General features: G+C 36.0%; 1 long non-coding RNA gene across 1 annotated transcript; it reads right to left on the bottom strand.

The window, feature by feature from the left end:
• Positions 1-6,391: 6,391 nt before the first annotated feature.
• On the bottom strand, positions 6,392-20,073 carry LOC121316780. The gene is made up of 3 exons (XR_005950454.1): positions 18,487-20,073; positions 17,653-17,765; positions 6,392-8,941 (listed from the first exon to the last, which is right to left on the bottom strand). It is a non-coding gene; the product is annotated as an uncharacterized LOC121316780 (long non-coding RNA).
• Between the last annotated feature and the right edge of the window lie 218 nt (positions 20,074-20,291).

Below are 20,291 nucleotides of genomic sequence, written 5' to 3'. Positions count from 1 at the left end.
AAATAATTATACGAGTAAAGTCCAGTATGAGCGCGTAGTAAGTATAATGAATGGATGGGAATGATTTCAAATAAGACTGCAATAGGCTGCCATTTAGAAATTGCTAATAATTGTACATTTGAAAGATTATTAACTTAGTGGTCTGTCATAAAAAGAATAGTATTTCTATACAGGCCTCTTCATTGACCAGATACAAAATATATGTAATTCACATTCTGTACATCCTAACATGTAATTGACATTCTGCAGAGCATAAAGCCACAATTGCCTAAAATCATTGCATCTTTTTCTTCATTGAAATATTATCCTCCAGCTAGAACATTCTGGAAAGAAAATTGGGAAGACACCAGTAGTCATCATGTTTTATTACAACCCCACCACCACCACCACCACCCGCACCGCACCCAGATTACAATCTCAGAATCAATATATTTTTGCTTAAAAGCTAGACTGATCCCTCATGGCCATGTAATAATAACCACCAAGTGTCATTAATTCTATTGATCTGATATGTGTGGAAGACATGCCAAACTTTGGAGACATCTTAAATTATTTAAATACTGTATCTTGCTGGCTCCATTTCACTTGTTATTTATTGAAGGTCGTGGGTTTGAATCCCAGCTCAGACATTGATTAAATGTATGACCTTGGGCTATTTAATTGCTCTGAGCCTCTTTCCCACACAGATCTTGACCTTGGTATACATTAGGTCTGTCTCATCTCAGCTAATGTATTTCGAAATACACTGCCCTGCCACGTTAACAGGTCCAGTCCACTCTACTGGGCAGTGGCATGCCCTTGATTACCCTTGTGAGTCGCACAAATAGTTTATTTAAGCATAATTGCAGATCAAGTCCACCCAACAATGCTGCGCTTGGACCATGATGGCAATGGTTACTTTCAAGACAATAACACACCCATCGTCCACGCCAGAATGTTTTGAGGAGAATGACACTTTAGGCATCTTCCAGGACACCACAGTGCCAGATCTCAATCCAATTTAGCATGGCTGGGATGAGCTTGAACAACATATTTGCCATTATGATTCTCTGCATCTAAGCATTTCAACGTGCCTTTATTAAATATAGTACAATTTCAATGTTACTCAGAGCAAATTGTCATTGTTACAGTTTGATGTAATCCTAACATCCTTGGGTTTTAAAGAAATATAGATCTTTAATATCTTTATATACCACAGATTTTTTTGCTTATTTTATTAAACTACAAAGCAATATATTTCAAGGTCTCTTATTTCAAGACTGGACATAACAAAAATATGGCCCACTATTTTATCTTCTGTCATGTCAATGATTACATGACCTCAGGTTTCCTCCCCACTTTTCTCCTAATGAATGACATGATTATAATGCAATCATGAATGCTCTTTGCCTTAATGATAAAATGTGTATTGATTCATTTTTAAATAAAGCCCAACTTACAGAATTGACAGAACCCCAAGCAAGTCGTCTTGAAAGTCCAATTTCTTCGTAAGAAGTGTTGAAGGCTGTTGATACACTCCCAAGGAATATCAGTAGCATTTTATAAACTTAACAAGGAAATATTGGCTCCCTATTTAGTCAGTGTTTTTCCATATGCTTTTGATAACCAACAATTACCAGAGTCTATGAAATTATATTTTCTTGAGATCCCCTTTTCACCTTCCCTCCATCCATGGACCATGTTCAGTTGGGTGCAGGATCGACAACAGACAAGGACGTTCCTGAGTCTGTGTTTGTCAAAAAATTCCACCTTTATTGTAGATATTTAAGGCTGAATTTCATGAGATGCACAGACTTGGACATGTAAATAACAGAAATATACTTTGCAATTAGTGTCAGAAAATGAGACTTTTATTTTTAAAAAAAATTGCAAGGTACAAGGTCACTGCTGTTTCTGTTTCTGTTTGAAAAGTTGCGTGTGTGTTACGCTGTAACAAAATAGGGCTTGGGTGTCAGAGAAGTGCTCTTGTCTTGCACCTGTTAATCTTCCTGCCTACCATCTGTTTAGTAAATGAAATGTGTTTGTTCTCTGTTGTCAACTAAGCCCTCTACTTTCCTGCTTGTTACTAATGAAGATGAATTTCTTCATTGTGTTAAGCATCCCCAAGGGCACACTGATGGCACTGAGCTTGCAGCAGTTCTGCATAATCCATTAGCCTTCTAGCCTGGATGCCAATGAGACACAATGGACCGGAATGATAAAACAAAATTCCAAAGCAGGTTTATTATTGGCTGGCCCAGCATCTTTATGGCTAGTCCAATCTTACCTGTAAAAGGCTTATTTGGAGCTTTGAATTCTATTGGATATACAATAAGCGATGGAAGGTTTTACCTCTACTGGATGCAAGTCACTTCAATTAAGATCTGTCTAAACATCTGAAGGAAAAAAAAAAACAACATTTCAACCTTTTTAGCGATTTTGTGCTGTGATATTTTGTAACAATTGTAAGTTGCCCTGGATAAAGGCATCTGCTAAATAAATAAATAAATAATACTTTGATGTCAGTGGGAGTTTCTCATTACAGTCTACTGTAGTTTTAGTTATAATGAAAAACTGGTACTGGGATTATTGGGTTGAAACAAACGTATCTTATTCCTTCATGGGAAGGTTTTGTTCTGGCAACACTGTGGGGATATTATAATTGAACACTAGTTATTACTGGTGAATAATAAAAATTAATACAGTACTTTTTTTGCTATTAAAATGATATAGCACCATAAATATTTAGCTTTTGTGCTGTCTGAAAATGGGCAGGTATCTGCGGCCTTTGAAACAGTATGACTTAAAAGAGCATTGCCACTTCATGTTTTATCCATCTATTGCTATTATTAAACTGCTACCCAGTTATAATGCACATCGTTATAGTGCGGAATCAGTTATAACACAGTGAGGTTGTGGTTCCCATTTCCCCCACAATGCAATTTGGATGCTGTGTTATTTATTTACAGTTTACAACATTTTTTATAAAAGAGTGGTGTAAACTTTAAACTGGTGGAATAGCAGTCTCTATTATAACGTAAATATTGTAACAACCCGGGATTTATACTGTTTCAGGACTGGTCTACAGACCCTGTTGTTTATTTGTGTGTTTGTGTGTGTCTGTGTGTGTGTTAGCAGGAAAGGATAAGCTTGTCTCAGCTGAGATTGATTGATGTCTGGGTAGGCAGGGACGTGAAAACCCACATCAATACGGCCAGAGCTGCCAGCTGAGTCAGACTAGCTGCTGTGTGAACGGGAGAGACTGTTTGTTGTTTTTGGTGTGGCCTTGGCCGACAAGGGCCAGGAATAATCGTCGTAATAAATTGTGGATTGGAGTACCTGCAAATTGTGTGTGTCTCTTTCCTTCATTTTTCACAGTATGCTACAATATTAACTTGGCCACTGTAAATCATTTCAGGAACAAAAATGCCAATATGCATTAGAAGTCAAAACACAGATAACGCATTCTACAATTATGGACCCCGACAACCATGTTAGAATGGGTAGCACTGTAGTATTATTATTAGGAAGATTGTGCAGTTTCCTATTTCAAAGTTCATATCTAAAAAAAAAAAAAAAAAAAAAAAAAAGGGCCAACAAAATGCTTGGATATATAATGAGAAGCGTTGAATTTAAATCAAGGGAAGTTATATTAAAACTTTACAATGTATTTGTAATACCTCATATAGAATATTGTATTCAGTTCTGGTCACCTCGCCACAAAAAGGATATTGCTGCTCTAGAAAGAGTGCAAAGAAGAGCAACCAGAATTATTCCGGGTTTAAAAGGCATGTCATATGCAGACAGGATAAAATAACTGAATCTATTCAGTCTTGAACAAAGAAGACTACACAATGATCTGATTCAAGCATTACAAATTGTAAAAGGTATTGACAATGTCGATCCAAGGGACTTTTTCGACCTGAAAAAGAAACAAGGACCAGGGTTCATAAATGGAAATTAGATAAAAGGGCATTCAGAACAAAAAATAAGAGCTACTTTTTTTACACAGAGTGTGGGAGTCTGGAACCAACTCCCCAGTAATGTTTTTGACGCTCACACACTGGTATCCTTCAAGAAGCTGCTGATGAGATTCTGAGATCAATAAGCTACTAACAACCAAACGAGCAAGATGGGCCGAATGGTTTCTTCTCATTTGTAAACTGTTCTCCCATGTTCTCCTAAACACTGTGTGTACTGCAATTGAATTTGCAGTATCGACAATTCAAGTTTGTCCCTTGAATTGCCCCACCTGCAAATGGTTTCAATTGTAATGTTGAGGAGCGGCACTTACTACTCAAGGATGTAACAGATAACAGTATCAAGCTGTTTGGCAGCTAGCAGCTGCCGCAATTGTAGTAAATATGGGATCAGATAATCCCAGTCAACAAACATTTAAATGGCCATCAATGACATTTAGAAAAGCTGTCAGGCCGAAAAAAATAGGAGGTTTGATCTAAATTTAGGGAATAAATCCAAGGAACAGTGGCTTGCAGACGGCATACCGAAAACTGGGAACAATTCCCTTTACTAGTCAACATACAGTGCAATGATCAAATGAGAGACAGAGGGTCACAAAAATAGAGTAGGACAAGTATTTAGGCCCCATTTAGCCCCTCAATTTTGGTTTTCAGAGAAAATACTGCTGATACAAGAGACTTATGTGTGTAGCCAAAATTCCAGAAGTCTGTGGAAACAAAACCACCCAAAAAAACACAAATCCATAAAAAATATATTCTGGCATTTCAGTTGCAGTTTGTATAATTATTTTCCATGAAAATATTTTCTGCATGAAATAAGCAACAGGTTTTGCTGACAATCATAATTTACTATCTACTGGTACTTATTAAAAGTCCTGAAGATGCTTACACTCAGTTGGAACCAGTGTAATAAATCCAAAACACCACATGGAGTACAGTAGAGGAAACATCATATGGAGTACAGTAAAGATCATATGGATTACAGTAGAGGAAACATCATATGGAGTATAGTAGTAAAAACTGAAAAGACCTCCTTATAGAGAATATTTGTTTATTTTATTTTCCAAGACTTTTTAAAAGGATATACAAAGGAGCAGGATCTATATATTGACAGAACTGAACAGTGTGTGTGTATATATATATATATAATATATATATATATATATATATATATATATATGTGTCTCCACACACACACACACTTCAACAGAGTTGAAAAGGAAAAGGAAACTGAGTAAATGTTACTGAACATATTCAGTATCGAATGTGTTGAGGGCAGTTTTTCTGCAGCTGTAGAACCAGTATTTGATGTGTTATTTGTTATTGCTTCACATGAAGAAGAAAGCCAGGAGGCCAATTAAGTAGTTGACAGCATGAATTTGTATTCTCTACATATCCTTTAGTCAGTGAATTAAATCGCCCACAGAGAAATAACACGCTTTCAAGTGAAACAAACTGCAATGCAAATAAATGAGAGAGGAGATCTGTACTTTTTTTTGTAACTCCATAAATGTGTATCATAGAGTGGTCAGGTTCATAGAGTGGTCAGAATCAGGTTCGAACCCAAAATGATTCCCTGTGCATTTCTTCTGTCTGGTCATGTTATTTAGGGTTTAGTGTTGGTGCCATCTAGTGGTAATTTAAGCCATTGCCTTTTTAACTGGGTATTTAGAGTCATCCTTATGTTTGGCATTACACTGCATTTGTGTGTGCTGTTATCCAAAACAACATTATCAACAGTTTTACAAATATTGCACTTTGGACATTCCTGATCCCTCAGTCCTTGTTGTTTTTGGTTCATATTTCAGCATATCCTTGGGAATACAGAATTCCTTAAATTAAACTTTGGATATTTTTAATTAAAAGAAAACTAGAGAGTCAATATAGTGTTTAACAGTCAGGGGTTTTACATTAGGGTGGTAGATGGTAGTCTCCGACACACTTTAGTTGCAGTTATCATGTGACTTTCTAATTTAATGTTATGGATTATATTTTATTTAAAAATAAAAAAACAGTAGTTTGCTTCTTGTGCTCTGTCTGACTGGAATCAGTTTGTAGTGGCAGTCTGTGCTGTGAATATGAGCCTTTGTGTTGGTTTATCAGAGCTGTATTGTTTCATATACTTGCTGGATTACTGGGCTTGCAATTCCAATTAAATTTAAATGAATGGCAGGGACTGTTCGAAATAGAAATGGATTGCCAATGAAATAATAGTGGGATTTTCAGTCATGTCAGTAATAGATAGGTTCTCTTCACTGACAGGAAATCCTTACATCAGAAACTATAAGCAAATAGGATAATGTTCCACACACCGCAATACATAAGTAGCTTTGCCAGGTCAACATTATGGTTAACTTTGTGTGCAGCTATTTATTATTTTTCAGCTTTTGTAAAGACAGACAGTAACAAAAAATAAATAAAAAATGTAGCTTCTGCATTGCTTTAATTCGTAACTGCTTTATAATCACTTCCACATAGTGACTAGAGCATGGCTCCACACAAACGTGTAGTTATGTTGAAGATTCTGATTCAGCACCTTCAATTACAGCCAAAGAATGTAGTCAGCTGCCTCTGTGTCAGGTATTTCATCTTTACTAACTTCAGAAAATCTGCTGCATTTAATAAAAGCAAAATGCACATAAGCCTGACATTCATATAATTAATCACTGTGATTTAACCAGAAAACTTTAGTAAGCCTGGATCACTTCAACTACAACACTTTCAATCTCTGTAAATTGCTTGCAGTTGCCACTCACTGGCCAGAATTACAATAGTGTAATAATATTAATGCTTTGGAATTACAGGTGTTGACCTTTGGTTTAAACAAGGCAGCATCTCAGAGTACATGCTCTGGTACTTTTATGTTTTTAGTGTTATTTCTAACCACTCGGTAAGGACAGAGAACCACCTTGTGTAGGCCCCAGAGTGTGATAAAGTTAGAGGTCCCTTTAACTAAATAAAGCTCTACAACTAAGAAAATACAGCTGTGCATGAGTTTAACTTAAGCATGTTAAGTTCAAACAGGTCTGGTTATTTCTGTGCAATACAAACATGTTTGGCCATTAGTTCTGTATTTACAAAGCAGTATCAACATTGCCCAGTCTTTATATATACACAATATACCAATGTTTATGGTTTAAACCTTACTAGTTTTTGCAGTTGAACGAGATGCCTAATAGTAACAACCCAGTTTAATTTCTGCCCCTGCAAAATCAAATAACTATTTGCCTGGCTTGAATACTAATAAATACTAATTTATTATAATCTGTTTTTTATTCTTTCTACAAGTTGCACTCAATACAGTGTTAGACAGCTAGAACGTTAGAACTTTGTTCTTTTTGGTGTGCCTCTGTATGTAAACAATGGCAGACGACGTGGGGTTGGTTTATTTTAGCAAAGCTTATGTAAGGCCATGTATTTTTGGACAACAAACATATGGTGGCACATGTAGCAGACTGGAGGCTGGGCAGAAACTGACAACCACACACTCTATAAGTGAGCACCTTAATCAGGCTCAGTTATGCAGGAACAGTTCTAGAGATCTTAACTATGACAACAAAGGACATAATCAATAACAGTGGTGCAACGCACACAACTTCTGGTAAAACAAAGCAAGTCCATATAAGATTTATTTATTTATTTTTTGTCTTGAGGGCTTTATATATGACTGTAACTTAAAAATGAAAACAAATTGTTTTTAATTTTTTAATTCTGAAAACAGCAAAAGTTTAAATGGCCCAGATATCAAAACCTATGTAATAAATAAAAACAGATTTATAAAAGCTTTATGGATAACTGAATCATCAGCATTTTGAATAAACTGGAGTTTTATGGCTGTTAGAACTCATAATAGTGGAAAAATATGTATCAGAAAAGGCTGCAAATGTTGAAATGTGTGACACTTTCCTGGCATTCTGATATCAATGTTAACTTAAAGCAGCTGGTTAAAAGAAACAAAACACTGATGAAATGGATTGGTCACGTATGGTAAGCTGACTATTGCATCTCAGTGGAAAGAGCTACAGAAGCATATTGGTACTCAAGCTGCCGCCCACACAGAAGAAATGCATCAACATCTACAGAGCTTGAAGTATACAAGGTAAATGTGTCTCTTGTTAAGGAGGGCTGACAAACAGCATACTTTAGCTATTAAACATTACATGCCCTTACAGGGGATCTTTAACTATCAATTATTTTACCCCCAAATGTCCTCCCCAATTTCGAATGTCCAATTGCGTTCCCTCAGTGCCTCAATTCCCCACAGCTCAGAAGAACTGAAGGTTCAGTGGGCATCCCCACGACCAAACCAGTTTCCTCTTTTACACCCAGGAACTCGAGACCGGACGTCAGCAAGCTACCGGCCTATGGAGGACAAGGCCAGCTCTGCAGGTGTCCGCCTGGGCTCACTAGGCGTCTTGCTGAGGAGGAGAAACAGTCCCTGCCAGCTTTGTCTTCCTAACTTGCACAAGTGTCAAGCCCATGCAACATAACTGTTTTAGACTTGCTGCCAATATTTAAATCAGGCCTATTTTCAATCAGACTTGTGCATGGAAGAAACTAAAGTCTATATTGTTTTATTTTGGGCAGGACTTAAATACAGCCACACAGTCCTGATGGAGCTCTTATTTACCATTTAATGTTGGCTTTTAATTGTTGGACTTTTGAAACAGTACTATGGTATTACACAAAGTAAATGCTGCTTTTACACTTTCTATTGTTCTGATGCAGTCTGCCAAAACTGTGCATATCCACGTAAACAAATCAAGGTATCAAAGTCATTGTTAATAATTGGGTTAGCCACAATAAAGCAATCCATATTAGAAAGGGTTGTTATGGACACTAATAAAATTTGAACAGTTCAAGAACTCCTATAGGAATAGAAAATTGCACAAAAAGTGTATGACATCCTTGCTGCTTAGGAAGGGCTGGCGCCATTATTACCAAAGATCATGTAGGGGGTCACTTCATTATTACGAGGGAGCCTAAGAGAAAAAACAAACAAACAAAAACAGTTTAATGGACCTCCCAGAACACACTAAATATAGTACATGCTGTAAAGTAATTTTGGATAGTGATTGGTGTAAAACATTACACTAATTCTTTCAACAATGCAGATCATGTCACAGTCATATTTGCAGTACAGAAAAGCTAATTCCACTCAAAACAGCAGACTGCTAATCTCATGTTGTGTAGGTCCCATATATTCATGGCCATTGTTATTTCTTTTTCAGTAAGTTAAGTCCAAGGTTTATCTTCATGTGAAAGATACTTAATGCTGAAAGAGTTCAAATCTCACCCTATGCGGACATTTACAAATCTCAACTCAGTGATCCCCAGACCCCAGGCTTTTTTAGTTCAATAGATTTATTATCAGTATGCTTTGGTAAATCTGCCCCTTGTGAAATTAATTCTTATCACTTCCTCAATACAACAAACATCTCCTCTAGAGAATATGTTATTGTACGTTTCTCTTTAGAAGACATTTCCTGTTCCACAGAACTGGCTGTTCTCTGCACCTGCCAGATTAAAGCACTACCAGCAGGTTATTTCCAAGCCCAGTTAAAGACCTGCCATTCTCCTCGAGGAGATAATAGGTTTAAACACTGCTCACAAAGATGCCAGGAGCAGGGGGGGCAGGAAATAGCAGCCTGCCATCATTCTAAATTGATTAAAATTACAGCCTTTCTGTCCACATCAGCAGAGAAACAAATACTTTAGGCGGTGCTCACTCTAACTTCAGAGAACACACACACAGTACACAATACAATGTTTGTAAGACAGAAAAAATAGATACATAGGGAATTATACAGGCTTATCTGCTGCTTAATGTTAGTTTATAGTTTATAGATTTTCTAAATGTTTATTATTAGTGAACTAAACAGAGGCGTTTACATGTTTTAAAGGTGGCAGCCTTACTTAGTTCATTGCTTAGCCCAGTGTGCCCACCACACAGTCCCTTTCTTCATATAGGTTTTCGATCTCATATCATTTCATGAAAATGTGATCTTCACCAAACCAACTTCCTTCAATATTGCCACATTTTCTTTGGGAGATTAGTTCAGCCTTTAAGAGACAATATAGTTACAGATTCAAAATCGTATAATGAGAACAGTCCCCCAAAAGTCTTTAGATTCAAATGATAGTAATTGAAAGGCTTTGTATCCCATTGCTAATCCACACAGCCACCATCTCTCTCATTACAGCTACTCTATAATGTTAAGGATGACCAGAGTACTAATACTGCAGATTTTGTTTCTTCTTTGTCATTTTCTACAAGCATTTTAAGTCTTTAAACCGTGGCCGAGCACAATAAATAAAGCAATCTGGTGTTGAAGTCATCCTATCCATATATAGCTTATGTTAATTTGTGTAAGAAGCCAATAAGTTTGACAACATGATTTATGAACACTGGCTGCTTCTCACCATTAACATTTTATGTATTTTCTTCTTTGTCATTTTCTACAATCATTTTAAGTCTTTAAATCGTGGCTTAACACAATAAATAAAACAAGCTGGTGTTGAAGTTGTCCTATCCGTATATAGCTTACGTTAATTTGTGTAAGACAACAGAATTCCCACCATTAACATCTTATGTATTTATTACCCTTGGTACCAAATACATTTTCCAAATCATGCTTTATCAAAGGAATTAATCAGTCTGTTTTAAAAGAGAATTGAATGTGCCTGATGATTACTCAGGCCATATTTAATGTTTCTACCAGCTAGTGTAATTTATTCATCAACGTTTGCTGTAACATTCACCAGCTGTTCCCAGCAATTACTAATTACACAGTCCGTACAATGTACCTACAGAAGCATCCCGGACCAATAGGCAAGCACACAAGAAAGATAGAGAGAGGCCCCCTCTGGCTTTTCTTGTCCCCACTGCCACCTGCAGTCATTATAAATGCCCTCACCCTCCAGATAGAGGGCACAACAAATAAGCATTGCCATTTTCTATGGAAATATTTTATCAACTTGTTGGAAGAACTGATGGTAAAATCAGCAGAAATTTGAATATCTATCTTTTCTCAGGGATAAAAACTTTTTTTTTTTTTAACTTCTGAATTTATACATTATAATAGCAATGTAATATAAAATAATATCCAGGCTTACATTTGCATTTCCATGGTGAATGGTTTGACAGTTTGTTGACTGAAAAGACAACCTTGTTTGGGCTTGCAGACACCATATTCCATTCATCATGCTTTGACTTAAATAAGAGCTTAGAATCAGACTGTGTGTGTGCTCTTGCTTGAAGTCTTATTTAAGGCTGTGTACTGTGGAATCAGACGGATGGAGTCGGCCCAAAGCCAGATCGCCAAATAATTGGATAATGGTCACGTGATCTGCAAGTCAGATCAGACCAAAGTCACCTTGACTACATTTTAAAATTGAGCTTTTTAGAACACATTTAATTGTAAGAAGTCAGATGTTCTCTGTGATTTCACTGGGGCTGACTACTTCACCTGATTAGAATTGTGACCAAAGAGCCAACAAGACTTTCATCTGATTTAGGTCGATTTGACGATGAACGGTACAGTAATGGTGTAGAAATCATACACTTTAGCTTATGTTTACCTTAGGAATGCCCTGAGCTGTTCATCCCTCCTCCAGTTGTTACAGAATATTTAGCAGAGGAAGATGAGGACCAAAACCCCAAAGCAGCCAAACACAGCTCCAGTAAGCACATCCCTGGAGAAAGCAAGGTAAAGGAAACTAAAGGAACGCTAGCTTTACATACCAGAAAAAAACAGTTGTCCCTAACATACATAAGCTAGCATCTTCATTGTAGTAAGGCAGCTACTGTGTTGCTGCACTTACCAGGTTAGTTCTGTCCATCACAGACAACATGCTGACCATGGAACACCTTTAACATGAGAGACAAGAGCCATAGTGCTGCAGTTCTAGAACTTCATTTCAGTTAAGTGCTTCAGCAAGCTGTTGAAGCAAATGGAAATCACAGTGTGCTGTCTGGTGATGTCAATAGTAAGCCATCATGTACAACTCCTAGCAATTTTATTTATTTTTTTGGTATGACAAACGTTACCTTTTTGGCTCCATATAAATGGTTTGAAAAAAACAATAATAATCTTAAGCCTCAATAGTGTCCAATTACTTCATACACCTTAGTGATGCTGATGTACTGTTCTTCAATGAATGTCTCATGTTCATATGAAAAAAGAAAATGTATTTTTCAAATCATTATATTTGTTCAGTTTTACAAATCCTGTCAAATGTTACACTTTAGTTGGATTCCTGCTTCCTAGGTTCTTTCATAGAACTTAGCAAACTGAGCTGCAAGCATCATTTCTGCTTAACAAAACACAAGCTCCATCACTAGGCTATCTGTGAGCTTCATGGGAAATCTCCTGATATGCAGCTGCAGATATGATAGCTCAACAAGCAAAACATCATCGAATATAAATAAAATCCAAAAAAATTAAAAAGGGATTTTATTCTTACTATATTTGTTTAGCTTCTACAGTAGACCTAAAGCTAAAAATAAAATGCAAGTAAATAAATACTGCAAACACACATTCTTGAAAAACAAACACATTAGTCTGCCTAATCTTGCTGTCGTAATATAAAAGCAAACTAATTAATTTTTTGACGGCAAACCGTGTTCTCAAAGTATGGCAATTCTAAATCTCAAAAGATGAAGTTGAAAGAAGCGTAATGTGACTGTCCTGTTGCTAATTGAATGTGGTGTTTATCAGTTTCTATATAAACTACACCTCCACATTCAAGCAAAGGTTAAATTGGAGGATTGGTTTTGGTACAATGGCAAAGAATCCAGAAAGAGAATGATTGTTTGTGACCTCAGCACGGATGTATAATGTAAGTAAAGTACCATTCTCACAGAAGTAGAAAATCCTAGATTGAGACATTTTAACTACTATATTTTTGCAATAGAGTGTAATAACTCATCTTTTCCCAGCTGATTTTTTTTTGCTGTCATTTGTGATTATTTTTTCTAACCTCTATTGAAAACACCAACACTGAACAATACTCAATCCACTACTGTTGAAATGTCAGTTCAGCTCCTACCTCACAACAGCAAGATGGGGCTGATTTGGGCAGGTGATCACATATCAAACTACAGCACGCTTGGATAGGTACTCAGCAAGCACAATGTGGCCAATTCACAAAACCTTAGGGACTGAATGTTTTGTTAAGAACCGTTTTTAAAAGCTTTTTTTTTTGTTGTTTTTGTTTTTTATGAATTGATCAGGTTTGTGGTTCATGAAACCTTTTCCAACTGCTTTAAAGAGGGTTAATTGTCATTTTCCATGTTATTTATTTATTTACAACGTATATATTGTTACACGTTATTGGGCTACAGTTCATAAAGTTTTCTATTGTAAATCTGCTAGAAAGACAAAATGTATAAATTTTAGGTTTCAATTCTGCTACCAAACCCTAGTCTCCCTGTGCTGTAGAATAGGGATGAATGCAAGGGGGGTTAAACACAGGGCTGTTCCGTGAGTAGACAATGAAGATCATTACATAACCCCTATTAAATGAGGAGTTGAATTACAAAACTGCTTTCAAACCATAGTTTTCACTGGACAGGAATCACATTAGAATACAACTAGTATTAAGAGCTTTAAAACAAAACGTAACATTCCAAAACATTTCAAGCAATTAAGGAGGTTTGTTTTCAGAATGCCCATTTGGTAAGGCTGTGCCAGTTGATGTATTTTTACTGCCTACAGCTCTAACCTTTTGGATGGAGTTTACTTGTCAAATCGTCTGATCTAAAGTTCTGTTGAAATAGAGATTTCCTGTTGTAGTTCTCTGCAGAAAAACATCTCCTCACTGAGATATAAACAATTTAGAGAACCTACTCACGCAAATGTGTATAAAAAAAAGTGCCCACTATTGTTTAGTTTATGATGCTAAATCTCTAGAAACTCTGTTGATGTAATCTATAAATTGAGAAATAAACACTGGTGTTGCTAAAAGCTATGACGCAGATAAACTTCTTGCAGTAAATAAACTGAGTACATAATAAATAAACATGGGGGGGGGGTATGGAATGGAGTAAAAGTGGTATGAGTTAAACAGTGGTTCATCCAGAAGGTTCTCACCTCCATGAAAACGGTCCGTTTACTATACTGATTAGTCATGGATATAGTATTGTGGTAAAGTCAAGATTTTTCGTGATGACAGATCAATCCTGATACACGGAAGTTTGATCATCAAAAAGTAGTCGGATACTGACATAACAAACATTGTATTTTGACCCCTGTGAGGTGTATATGTGTGTGTGTGTGTGTATGTATATATATATATATATATATATATATATATATATATATATATATATATATACACACACATTTTTTTTTATTTATTTATACTGCGAAAAAGGTTATAAGGTGGTATGGTCACGGCTCCCGTTTACCCCATAATGCCATTACACTAACACTAGTATTCTTGTTATAAGGTGGAATACAAACAGCACCGTCTCTTAATTATGGCTCCCCTCAACAGCATTATAGAGGGGGAGCACTGTAATATGAGCAAGCTAAACAATAGCCATGGTGTGAAGCCATCTTGCTTAAGTGACTGCATATAATGCACAGTTCACAGCCTACCCCTGTAAAGCGCTTTGTGATGGTGGTCTACTATGAGCTATACAGGAGCTATATAAAAAGATAGTGTTATTATTATTATTTGTGTAACAGTAAGGCTTATGATAAAGCAATATGTATAAAAAAAAAAAAAAAAAACAGAAAGCATTTTACAATTTTCAAAAACATTAAATGATTGCATACAGCTGTGAAATAAAATATGCTATAACAATAGCAGTGCCAGAACTGAAATGTCATCTATTGTAAGACCTTTGAGGTCAGTAAAGTTTTAAGACAGGCATTCAGTAGGTATATAGCAAATCATCAGCATTTTAATTCTATCAGTCTGCTTGGAAAGGCATGTCAAACCTCTTATATAAAAGTACAAAACAGGAACTGCAGTGTTTATCATTTAATATACACGGTTTAACTGTGTTCTTAATAAACTATGTTACTCATTGCTGCCTCGTAGTGGGATACAGTCGCCTCATGGACAGATGACTAAGCACAGAACTGGAGGTGGAGAGGACTAAATACATACAGAACTGGAGGTGGAGAGGACTAAATACATACAGAACTGGAGGTGGAGAGGACTAAATACATACAGAACTGGAGGTGGAGAGGACTAAATACATACAGAACTGGAGGTGGAGAGGACTAAATACATACAGAACTGGAGGTGGAGAGGACTAAATACATACAGAACTGGAGGTGGAGAGGACTAAATACATACAGAACTGGAGGTGGAGAGGACTAAATACATACAGAACTGGAGGTGGAGCATTTGTTTCCCCTTTTAAACCCACTGAGATACTTAGCAGAGACCATAGAAAAATACCTTTTAATTCAGCATATTCAAACAATTCAGCTTATCGAATCCAGCAAGACAATATCATCACAGTACAGCCGCATCAACAGGAATCCTCTAGGTCTCAAAGCATTTATCAAACTTAGTGTTCAAAGTGCATCTTGCTACAAACCCAAACCCTGTGCTGTACACTACACTAATACAACAGTCACTTTGTTCTTTATTGACAATTATTTGTGGAGTCTAATTTTTAGTTTCCTTCAAAACTGCCTGGGAGTTTCCAGTACTATCTTTATCGTCAGCAGTGCGTCAACACAATAGAGGCAGCTGACAGCAACTAACCAACAGGAAAATAGAAATGTACTGAGAATATTCTTTGGTTATTAATATCTTTATATATATATATAATATATATATATATATAATATATATATATATATATATATATATATATATATATATATATATATATAAAAGAATATTCTCAGTACTACATTTCTATTTTCCTGTTGAAGTGAAATGACAATTGATCAATAAAGAATAAAGATTAGCATGATCGATACTGGGGCCTATACAATTAATATGAAAAGCGGTGGATCTCAATACTGGCATCATTATATAGTTTCACTGCTTTTTACAGACAGAAACACACTGAAGAGATAAACATGCCCTTTTAAAGATTCGGGTTCCACAATCTTAGTAAACAAAAGGCCCTGTTTAATGATCTAATCAGTGCCTCTTTCTATGTTCCCTTGAGTTACATTTCCATTATGCAAACTCTTCAACACTAGACCTGCTGTATTCAGCTAGGAAAGACGACTCCACTCAAAACACCATACTAATATGTTCATTGAAGAACATTGTATTTATTTTATAGTATAGCACACTGCAACTGTTTAATTAAAATTAATTAATTGAAAAGTAACTGAAAATTAGATGTTAACGTGTGTGTTGCAAAATATAAACAACCAAGAACACATACAAGCTAATGTTGCCTACTGGCGGCTATCATCTGCAGTGTTGATGCTCTGAGTTGCAGTTGTAGAACTTGCAGACTGTGGTAACCCTTCAAAATAATTGGGGGAAAAAAATTATTATTTTATAATACATGATAAAATGCATTTGCCCGATAAACTTTTAAAGTCGTATTATTGTTCACTGTGTATGACACAAATCGCTGATAACATTGCACATACACCATGTAGTTAAATACTACAGACCTTCAGTTGTCTGACGTCAGCTTTTCATTTTCTTTTTTAAATTTCACTACCAGTACACGTGTACAACAAAACAATGTTACAACCAAAACGAACAGGAATGGCCTGTAGATTTAAAGTTTTATCTGAGTGAAACAGAGAGAAATTTTAAAAAATAAATAAATAAATAAACAAATAAACAAAAAAAACAACGTGTAATAAATTTTGAATGAAATGACCTCAGGAAGTAGCTGAAATACAAGATACACCTGAGATTCAGTTCACCCACATGACACTTTTTACTTACGCATTACAAAGCTATGATATATACCAATAATTGTAATTACATCTCCTGATCTTGTAATGTATATGCGCCAGAAGCACTGGAAGGAATTTCACTATTATTAGCATTATTATTATTATTATTATTATTATTATTATTATGAGAAAGAAACAAAAAGTTACCAGTGTTTGCTGGTCTTACCAAACAAACATTAACAAATGCACTGTTCGTGAAATATAAAGAATGACATTTGAATCGATTGCTGCGTCACACCCAAATATGATAGGGTATGCTGGTGCACCACTTAGTGCATATCTCTCAGGAGGTATGTTATTGGTATGTTGTCTTTGCTGTAGTTTGAGCCTACTTGGTCAGGTCACCACTGTAAAAGAGAACTTGTTCTCAGTTGGTTTTTACCTGGTTCAGCAAAGGAACTAATTGCTTGATTGACTCGTTTCGGTGCTTTTACATCAATTTTATTTTATTAGGTTTAGTAACATTATCTCTGTCCACCATTGCATTGTGATTCAATCTTTAAATCTGAAAAACAAAGTTGCACGTAAACCGCTGCACCTTGGTAGCTGTGCTGTTGGTCACATGATCTGATTGGAGCTTCACTGTTATAGTGCGTTTGAGCTGACATGAAATTGGCAGGAACTACTCCATAGTATTGTATTAATGATAATGTTGCTAGTGCTAAGAGGAAATGACAGCTGGTTAAAGTTACCTGAATGAATAGGCCACAATGACTAATTAATAGCAACCCTTATTTAAATATGAATTTCCTTTCTGCTGAAAAAGACCATCAGCTCAGTTATCAACATACCTGTATCAACGCTGATAGCTGCAGACTTGAGGATAACATTGTGATCAAGACATGTACAGCTGAACATGTACACAGTGTATTCTATCAGATTTTTCATCAGTATGGACCCAGTACTGAAAAAGCAAAACAAACAATCAAACAAGTTAATAAAGTAATTTATTATTAAACAGGTAAGGGTTAAATATTACTGACATTTATATTATATAAATTATCCCTGTAGCATGGCTTCCTAGTTCTCATCTATAGATATGTGCAATACCAATAAATCTTCCTAACTAAAAGCTTACCACACAACAATCTGTTCAATAACCAATGTAAGAAAACCCCTTCAATACTGCCACCTAGTGGTTATTGTAGGCTAGTAACTGTAAAACTTGAAATCAATCAGCGGAGTATGACGATTAAAGTTATATTAAATCAAATATTTAAACATTCGAACAGTTTTATAAACTTCAAGACTTTACATTTCTATACTTTTATATACAGTGATGTAGTATTGTATGTTGGGGTATGACTCCTCCAACAAAATCTTAATTTTATCATAATCTTAAGAATTACATTTGAAAATATTCACCTATGTATGTATTCATTCAAAATACCAATTTGACAGAAATTCACACTAAAAATATTATTAGTACCATCTGAAAGAAGTTAAAAAACTTTAAATAAGCTGTTTATTTTAAAGTTGTTTTGTAACATTATTTCCTCCTCCCAGAAGAAAATGGTGGGGTACTCTTCAGCTGTATCCAGGATACAAACAATAACGAAGCATTTTGGGTTCCACGTTCCCAAATGAAAACACTCTTTCAGTTACCTGGGTAAAAAGGATCTCACCTTGTTGTTCACCCTTTGCAAACACAAAGAGAGCACATTTTGTTACAGAGCTGCTAGCTGTACTCCAGTTGATTGTAAGACTTGTGGTGTTTATCCGTTCTACTGACATAAACACTGGAGCCCCTGCAGAACAAATATGAATACAAATCAGAAGATATTTAGAATTATAACATGTAGGATTGACCTGATTTAATAGGTTATTCAGTTCCAATCTGGGCTATCATTCTTTTGATCTGCAGCATTGTACTGCACTGTGTGAGAATGGGCCACCTGTGTAGATCTCAAGCCATACATTAAACCACCTATTTCCATGTAGAGGTGTAATATACAATTGTGTAACAGCAGATGCGTCCCAACAAGGCTAGACACTCTAAACAAGGTGATGTGCTCTTTTCATGGGTTTCTGTAAAATAATTTAGTATTGGATTTCAGCACGGAGAATCCGCTTAAATGAATGGCAGTGAATGAATGATGAAGATTGCGATGATTGCAAGTGCAGCTGATTTATGACTGTGAAGGGCGCTCAGGGCCAGATGACTGTGGAGGGCACTCAAGGCCCGACTGAAATATAAATTTGACTGGAGGTCTTATCCGCGGGTGCCCAACGGCTACCTGCGTGAGGCCGGCTGGAAATACATGAACAGTAACCCTATGAGCCACCTCCCCCCGGGATGAGGCATGCTGCGAGGTGGTGGCTGGGGAAGATGGAGGCTGAAACAAAAAGAAGCGAGAAGAAAGAATAACACAGAGAGTTTTTATACGCTTGCTGATGATGTATTGGTTAGAGGTGGATTCTCCTTCCAGAAAAGCAACAAAGTTTACAATTTTGATTGACAATCTCCTGCCTAGGATTGCATTAGAGTGTGTCACACAAACAAGATAATCAAAAAAACGTGTAACGCTCCTGCAGGTGGTTCTTCTAATGTGTGTCCAGGCATGGCATGCTGGGAAGTTCCTCCATCTTGGCCTACAGGATAATTCTGCACCAATAGGTTTTAACAAACAAACCTGAAGTATCGACCTTTATTGTTCACTGCATAGTCATGAAGTCACAGTTTCTCTCTTTTTAGGAGAATGCTTCACCACACAATCCTTTAATTAGCCAGTGTTTCTTCCTTTTTTGCTTCTCTTTCCACTGCCACATTTCACATGGTTTTTATTTATCCTAGTTGAACAAGTATGTAAGGAACATACCCCATGGCTATAGCAGGCTTGTCCTAAGCAAGTGTCGTCATGACAAGTTGTTCTCTAGTTTGCCTAAAGTGTGACTTACATATGCGCCCCACTATATTTCAATTTTTCTACTGATAGCAATGTTGTTATCCGAATTGGGTTCCTAGTCTCCATTAGTGGAGACTATTCCTCAGCATCTCAATGCTATTTATTTTTTTGTGCATCTCTATATATACTATATATCAAGATATCTTCATATGGATTTGTCTGGGTTTGGATTGGTTAAAACCATTTTCAAAATGATCATAACTTGAAGAAACATAAACAAATAAAACATGATTGAAAAGATTTTGAACTTGAAAAACTTGCATTTCTGCAGTCTGGATTTAACCCACTTATGTATAATGAACAAGGTTTTTGTCCCGAAAACACTGTGGGCATATGCGCACCAAAAAAAACCAAAACAAAACACAGTAGTTAAAGAGACTTATTTTACAATTATCGAGTTACCTTACAATTATAACATTAACTTATTTTTCATTTAGAAAAATTTTATTAAAAACTAAAAACTCACTTTAGCAACATATACTGTATGAAATTGAAAATAAAACAAGAGTAAAAGCCAATTAATC

Source organism: Polyodon spathula, chromosome 1 (genome assembly GCF_017654505.1).
Source record: "Polyodon spathula isolate WHYD16114869_AA chromosome 1, ASM1765450v1, whole genome shotgun sequence".
Classification (NCBI taxonomy): Eukaryota; Metazoa; Chordata; class Actinopteri; order Acipenseriformes; family Polyodontidae; genus Polyodon; species Polyodon spathula.
This window is presented reverse-complemented; position numbering and strand designations above follow the sequence as displayed.